The 8,650-nt window shown below is 37.3% G+C and overlaps 1 long non-coding RNA gene across 1 annotated transcript; it reads right to left on the bottom strand.

The window, feature by feature from the left end:
- Nucleotides 1-588: 588 nt before the first annotated feature.
- LOC116410383 lies at nt 589-7,772 on the bottom strand. Its single transcript, XR_004222348.1, has 2 exons — nt 6,857-7,772; nt 589-1,153 (listed from the first exon to the last, which is right to left on the bottom strand). It is a non-coding gene; the product is annotated as an uncharacterized LOC116410383 (long non-coding RNA).
- Between the last annotated feature and the right edge of the window lie 878 nt (nt 7,773-8,650).

The following is an 8,650-nucleotide window of genomic DNA, read 5'->3' as shown; positions in this document are numbered from 1 at the left end:
ATCTACTGTCAGTGAAAAGGGCTAAGGGCTGTGACAGACTGGGAGATTAGTTGCCCGCGACAAAACTCCCTATTTGCAGACAGGTAATCTCCCCGAAATGCCATCCCACTAGCGAAAATGTAAATTGCCGGTGGGATGGCATACGCAACGCTGTGATTTTGGCAAAATTGCGGAAGTTTCCTTTCACGGCAACTTCCACAATTTCGGGGAAATCACGCCGCCGCATATGCTAACCTAACCTGTGCACCAGAGCCTAAAAAATGAGAAAAAAACATGTGATAACAAGTGTAAATAATGCAAGGACTTACAGTCTCAAACAAAGGAGTGAACAAAGCGTGGGGCCAGCTGATCTAGGATCACAGAACTGTATTTATACAATTAAAAAAATTAAACAACACAGCAGCCAAACAGGTGGGAGGCCACAAAGGTGAAAGGGCCGATAGTCTAAATGCAGACCCTAGGCTGCCAATGGTACAATAATGTTTTTTTTTTATTTCAGTTTTCTACAAAAAAGCCAAAACAACATGGATCTTAATGCAATGGTGTCTGTCAGTACCTAAACCCCATGAAGAAAGACACAAAACAATCTGTGAATTGAATCAATAAATTTAATACATTCAATAGTATAATTTTTGAAGTTATGTACGGAATACAAAGTCATGCAAGAGTGAATCAATATAGAAAACTAAAGCAGCAAAAACAGTACCAGTAAACATAAACAAACTTTTTAATCACAAAGTAAATGCAATTACTTTACCACCCCTCAAGAAAAAGACAACAAATACAAATTTTAGAAATAATTAGTAATAATTGATTGGCGACGTGCGTTTCCTCCAGCATTGTCAGGTTCATGAACATACTCAGGTTCCTGCTCATTAGAATTTATACCTTCAAATTATTCATTCTGGCAGCGCTTTATTATTATGTTGTGAAGCACAACGCAAGCAACAACTATTTTACAAACATTTTCAGGAGAATACAATAATGAGCCACCAGTTATATCTAAGCATCTAAATTTGCTTTTAAGAATACCGAAAGCACGCTCAATAATTGATCGTGTTGCTGAATGAGCCCTGTTGAATTTCTTCTCATGAAGTTTTAGGATTCCATACAGGTGTCATTAGCCATGATTTGAGGGGGTAACCACAATCACCTAAAGTTAAAAGAACACATTACAAGTTAGTTAACGAACATATTTTAAAAATAAATTACAACTGTTCAATACAGTGCACAAGCTCAGTGGGCTCTGGCTAGATGTTGATAATCTAAACTTTGTGGTTGCAGCCAATTATTAAAAAGTAATTGAGGTTTGTCTGTCATATAAAGTTATTTTAAAGAGATGATTATTGCATTTTGATGCTAATTACACTTCCATTTACTACAATTATTTTGTAAGCAGCCTTATATTGTTACATATATATTTTATATATATATATATATATATATATATATATATATATAGTATAAAAAAGACCAGCAACTCCGGGATTTCTTGTGAAAAATCAAAACATGTATTCAAAGTAGCATAAACAGCCGACGTAACGTTTCGGTCCCCATCGGGACCTTTCTCAGGGCCCAGCAACCAGTTGCTAAGCACTGGGCTGAGGCAAAGCACGATGCCTGCTCCTTTCGGTGCATGCCGATAGAGCAGATTGAGCTACATCCGAGAGGCGACAGTGGTAAAAAGCTTCTCAAGAGGGAGGCCTTTTGGATCAGTGAATTAAATTGCGTGTATCCGCAAGGGTTAAATGGAAGTTTAAATTTGAGTTGTTTTCTTACATAGATTAGCAAGTCTCAAAATATTGATCAGAGATGTGTTCTGTATATAACTTTGTAGTATTTCTTGAATGTGTCATATATGATTTTATTGATATACATTTTTTGAGATGGTATTATAAAAAGATTTTTTTCTACAGGTATCTCATGAATGAACTTTTTAACATGGACACTATTTGAGCTCATTGATGCACTAGTGACACTGTATGGTGAGAATGTACACTGCACTTTATAATTGTATTTTATGGCATTACACTTTGATTATTTATAACAAATTATTTGTAACAAATATTTTATATCATGCAATTATTTATGATATGCGATTATTGCACTTTGTTTGATATTTTATAGAATCACTTAGGTCATGATATAATAAGAGATATATATATATTTTTTTTTTAGAATGGATATACACATGCACAAATAATGGCCACACATTGGACTATTCAAATTTGTACACAAGTAACCACATTGGTTAATTACATAATGGTCAGAGAATGGGGATTGGGCACCTAATTTCACATGCTAGGGTACACAGGTATTTAGATGTGATGTGATGCACTATTGTTTTTTGAGAAAGGTCCTAACAAGGACCGAAACGTTGGTTTTAACAATATATCTGCAATAAAAATTTTTTTGATGAAACATTGAAGGGTGTGCTGGCCACAGGATTATTTTATATATATATATATATATACAGTGGTGTGAAAAACTATTTGCCCCCTTCCTGATTTCTTATTCTTTTGCATGTTTGTCACACTTAAATGTTTCTGCTCATCAAAAACCGTTAACTATTAGTCAAAGATAACATAATTGAACACAAAATGCAGTTTTTAAATGAAGGTTTACGTTATTAAGGGAGAAAAAAAACTCCAAATCTACATGGCCCTGTGTGAAAAAGTGATTGCCCCCCTTGTTAAAAAATAACTTAACTGTGGTTTATCAATTTCAATTTTCAATTTCAATATCAATTTCTGTAGTCACCCCCAGGCCTGATTACTGCCACACCTGTTTCAATCAAGAAATCACTTAAATAGGAGCTACCTGACACAGAGAAGTAGACCAAAAGCACCTCAAAAGCTAGACATCATGCCAAGATCCAAAGAAATTCAGGAACAAATGAGAACAAAAGTAATTGAGATCTATCAGTCTGGTAAAGGTTATAAAGCCATTTCTAAAGCTTTGGGACTCCAGCGAACCACAGTGAGAGCCATTATCCACAAATGGCAAAAACATGGAACAGTGGTGAACCTTCCCAGGAGTGGCCGGCCGACCAAAATTACCCCAAGAGCACAGAGACAACTCATCCGAGAGGCCACAAAAGACCCCAGGACATCTAAAGAACTGCAGGCCTCACTTGCCTCAATTAAGGTCAGTGTTCACGACTCCACCATAAGAAAGAGACTGGGCAAAAACGGCCTGCATGGCAGATTTCCAAGGCGCAAACCACTTTTAAGCAAAAAGAACATTATGACTCGTCTCAATTTTGCTAAAAAACATCTCAATGATTGCCAAGACTTTTGGGAAAATATCTTGTGGACCGACGAGACAAAAGTTGAACTTTTTGGAAGGTGCGTGTCCCGTTACATCTGGCGTAAAAGTAACACAGCATTTCAGAAAAAGAACATCATACCAACAGTAAAATATGGTGGTGGTAGTGTGATGGTCTGGGGTTGTTTTGCTGCTTCAGGACCTGGAAGGCTTGCTGTGATAGGTGGAACCATGAATTCTACTGTCTACCAAAAAATCCTGAAGGAGAATGTCCGGCCATCTGTTCGTCAACTCAAGCTGAAGCGATCTTGGGTGCTGCAGCAGGACAATGACCCAAAACACAGCAGCAAATCCACCTCTGAATGGCTAAAGAAAAACAAAATGAAGACTTTGGAGTGGCCTAGTCAAAGTCCTGACCTGAATCCTATTGAGATGTTGTGGCATGACCTTAAAAAGGCGGTTCATGCTAGAAAACCCTCAAATAAAGCTGAATTACAACAATTCTGCAAAGATGAGTGGGCCAAAATTCCTCCAGAGCGCTGTAAAAGACTCGTTGCAAGTTATCGCAAACGCTTGATTGCAGTTATTGCTGCTAAGGGTGGCCCAACCAGTTATTAGGTTCAGGGGGCAATTACTTTTTCACACAGGGCCATGTAGGTTTGGATTTTTTTTCTCCCTAAATAATAAAAACCCTCATTTAAAAACTGCATTTTGTGTTTACTTGTGTTATCTTTGACTAATAGTTAAATGTGTTTGATGATCAGAAACATTTTGTGTGACAAACATGCAAAAGAATAAGAAATCAGGAAGGGGGCAAATAGTTTTTCACACCACTGTATATATAATATATAATATAGTATATTGTGCATCTTTGCCTAAGCTCAAGTAAGTTACAGCATGCCAGAGCATGTGGGCATGTTTTTGAGAACACATCTTCCCTACTAAAGGCCTGTGGTTGCCTTGGCCTGTGGTTGCCTTGGCCTGGTACAGAAGTCCTTAAAATAATGTACAATATTACTAGTTAAACTTTAGTTGGAGAACTAAAGGAGTTTAACATCTACCATTTTGCCCTATGTTTTAAAGTTTTTTTGGTAAATTATACTGTTTGCTAAAATATTAATACTTTTATTGCATTATTTTTAATCAATGTATAACTGGTTTTCTCCAACCAAACATTCCATCTTTTATTGCTAGTCAGTGTAACAAATTCTATTCTAGAACAGACACCTATGCTAAAATTTTATTTATGAACAAAACTAACAGAATTATATGAAATTGTGAAAATACTATGAAAATATTAGACCTGATTAAGGATTGCCTCCAAGCTCATGCAATCACTTACCAAAAGCACACAGGAGTTTGCTCACTACTTTAGGGTTTTATTATCCCATAACCACAGGGATAATATATAAATAAAAATATATTTTACCCTAACAGGGTTTGTAAAAACTGATGTGAAGGTGAAATGCACTGATAATTATATTAATGAGAACCCAAAAAACCCACTCCTGAAAAATGGTTTGTGAAACTAACGTTATTTCTGTAAACAATTAATCAAGGCCACAGACTCAACCATAAATCGTCCCCATGACACCTCTAAAACCTTACATCAATTAAAAAAATTATTAACTAAACTATGTTAAAGCATGTGTTAAATCAACATTTTTAAAACAATATCTAATACATATTATTCATTTAACTGCCAATGATGTATGGGAAACGTCATGGCCCAAAAAGGGTTTTACTGCCAACGATGAGTCCCACTGACTTCCTGGTCCAGGACTGCAGCATGGAGGACAGAAAAGTGATATGATCTTCAGGACAGGTAAGGCTTTTTTTTCCCACTTACATACTGTACACAATTACATACATTTACACACACTTACAGCACACAGTTTAGCAGTTTTTACTTTTTGGGTGTTTTTTTCTTTTTTTAAAGGAACAGTAACACCAAAAAATGAAAGTGTATAAAAGTAACTAAAATATAATGTGCTGCTGCCCTGCACTGGTAAAAGTTGTGTGTTTACTTCAGAAAATCTACTATAATTTATATAAATAAGCTGCTATGTAGCCATGGAGGCAGCCATTCAAAGGAGAAAAGGCACAGGCACATAGCAGATAACAAATAAAACACTATTGTATTCTACAGAACTTATCTGTTATCTGCTATGTAACCTGTGCCTTTTCTCCTTTTTTCCAGCTTAAAAATGGCTGCCCCCGTGGCTACACAGCAGCTTATTATATAAATTATAGTAGTGTTACTGTAGCAAACACACCAGTTTTACCAGTGCAGGGCAACAGTGCATTATATATTTATTACTTTAAAGCTCTTTCATTTTTTAGTGTTACTGTTCCTTTAAGACTTATATACACTCATATACACACTGTCACACAACCTTAAGACATGTATACACAAACACTTTGGGGTTTTTTTTTTGTTTTTTGTTTTTTTAATTTTTCAATTTTGTTTATAGTTTCTTTTCCCTAAAAACTTTTTATTTTGATAACGTGACTATTGGATCAGATATTCTGACCAATAATTACACTGTCATGTGTTCTTTTTTGTGTTTAGAAAGCCTAATTAATCCCAGTATAGTAGTGATCCTGATCTGTTTTTAGCATAGCTTTGCCATGTGCAACTTTGGTGTAGAAAAATTACTTTACTATCTTGAATTGATCAGAATGTGTACTTTACTAAACTATATGGTTTTCTGTGGGTCTCTGTATAGTGTGGGGGTGTTATGGCACATAATACGCTGACAGGGGGCTCTGTATGCAAAAGCTGAGTTTGCAGGTGAGAAATCCATATGCGCTATTCTCATTTTGGGGTTAGACTTTGGTATATCTATGCATATTGGGCATCAAACTGTTCAATAGACCATAGGTGTTTCTATTTGGGTTGATTTGCCTTTTTACGCAAGAAATTGAGTGAGATAAATGCGGCAAATTGCAACATTTTTAGTCAATTTACTAAAATGTCATAAAAAACAATACCTTTAGGAAAGCTTTGCTACTTGATAGTTTAGATTAGGCAGACAATTGTGCCTATTCTGGATTCCCCTGAATCTGTTCTTATTAAAAATGTACAATTTACTCTGAAAAACCTTTTATTAGTGGAATTTTTGTCCTTGAAATCTAAAGTATGCAGCTTTCAGAAGCAGTGATTTGGTAGGGTACTGCTGGTGAGTTTTTGAACTGTACAAGTGAGAATTATACAAAAAAATAAATATATTTAGTATTGGCACATTCAGGAGACATGGGACTTTCCAAATCAGTTGTATTTTTGTGCATAAAATCATTTTTTTTCTAGTATGTGTGTTTATATTATTGAAAATTTGTTTAACTTCCATTTTTACACAGTTAGAAGCCTATATCTTGTTATAGAATTTGAATAACACATTAATTCTACCTTATTTTGTAATCTTAGGTTGTCCCGGAAAAAATATATATTCTTTTCCTAGGTAAACTAAAAGTCCCCCTAAAGTGAAACAGTGCAAAATGTTTAAAAACTGTCTGGCAATACAAGTTCCACTTTGACCAAAACAGCTGGCAGTGAAAGGGTTAAAGCAAACCCCAAAATGACACTTACCTAAAAGACAAGATTCTCCAAATTCGCCTGACACAAAACGTTGATTTAGGGCAGATTTAGACAGAATGAATGAATCATGTGACGATCCAGGGAACTTGGACACTATATCGACAAAAGTCATGTCATAACTACACACAAGCTGCACATTTATACTGTGTGTGTTCTTCCGGTTTCTATAAATATGCTCTGTTTCCGAAGGAGGGCATAAGCAAACATGACTACAGTCTATAATGCCAATGATATTAGGAATTCCAGCTAAGTCATAAAATTGCTCCTTCACATTTTGCAAATAACTCATATCTGATGGGAAAAAAATGTATTTTTGAAAATTAGCAGAAAAAGAATTCAGCACTTTATGCAGAGCTCTACTGCACGAACTTTGGGAAATACCACCCATAATTGCAACACAGCCTTGGAAATCCTCCTTGGCAAAAAATTTCAAAGTTTCAAAAATTCAAAGTAACTAAAAGTTTGACGATCCCGTGTATTGCATTTGATCGCTTTGTTGGTGTTACCAACCAGTCCTTCATCTCACTGTACAACTGAACTATCTCTCTAGAATTTAAGCGGTATCAATCTTTCAGCTCCTCTTCGCTTAAATCACTCAGAGTGACTCTTTGACGAAAACATTTTGCCTTCCTCTGTCTGATTTTTCTTTGAGGTTTTCCTTGTTTCCTCTTACTTAATTCGAAATTTTTAAGCCTCAAAAAACGTGTAAAAATCAGTGTTGGAAAAACAATTTCCATCCTCTAAAAAAGAAGAATAATAATTTGATTATATTACTGGATTTATTAGCTCTAAAATAAAAAAAAGACAATTTAACACTAATTTGCAGTGTATTACACACTAGCCAGGGCCCCCCAAAAACATTGGCTGCCAGAGGTTACATTTGTAGCAGAACAGGGACCCCTCTAAAACATTGCTGGTCCTCATACTATAGCCCGCTCCCCCCTACGTTCTCCACCTCACCCCAGCATCCTCCAGCTCCCCCCCAGCCTCCTCCTGCTTTCCGTGGGTCCACCCAGTGTCCTCCTGCTTCCTGCTGCTTCCCCCCAGCACCCACCTGCTTCCCCTCCAGCACCCTCCTGCTTCCCCTCCATCCTCTGGGTGGGTCCTCTTGCTATGTGCCCCAGCTTCCTGCTGCATCCACAATTTTATAAAGGTTGTGCCCTGTGCATACTGATGTCGCACGTACACACAGGGCACAACCAAAGAATTACCTGCTGACCACCAATGACAACACCCATAATTCTTAAAAACTGTCAGGACCTGCCTGTACCAGAACTCTGGACTCTATGTTAGGCAGGTTTTGCATTATCTCACTGAGCCACTGGAGACCTTGGCCATCCAGCCCTGAACATTCTTCTGTGTTTATGTTCACCTTCTCCTCCCTTAATTAGCCCAGGTGGTTGCAATCAGACAATTAACGGGCTTTATAAGCCTGTTACAAGCAACCCCTGGTTGCTTGATCATTGAGCCCTTTTGCGTTTCAGTGTCCTTACCTGCTTGTTCCAGCCCCTGTTCCAGCCTGACTCCTGCCCGCATACCTGGCTGATTCCGTTCACCTTACCCTGTTCTTCAACTCCTGTCCCTGACCTCTGTTTGATCTCCCGGTATTGACCTCGGCCTGATTATTGGACTCTCCCTGTCTTCTGCCTGCCTTTGACCACTGCCTGTTATTCCGGACCCTCTTTGTTTGCTGCCAGTCCAGACCGTCTGCCTGCTTTCCGGATTTGTTTCGTCTTCTGCTTGCCTCTGACCACTGGCCTGTTGTAAGGACTTCCATATTTCTTA

Source organism: Xenopus tropicalis, chromosome 4, assembly GCF_000004195.4.
Source record: "Xenopus tropicalis strain Nigerian chromosome 4, UCB_Xtro_10.0, whole genome shotgun sequence".
Classification (NCBI taxonomy): Eukaryota; Metazoa; Chordata; class Amphibia; order Anura; family Pipidae; genus Xenopus; species Xenopus tropicalis.
The sequence above is the reverse complement of the archived record's forward strand: the minus strand, read 5'-3'. Positions and strand labels throughout refer to the sequence as shown.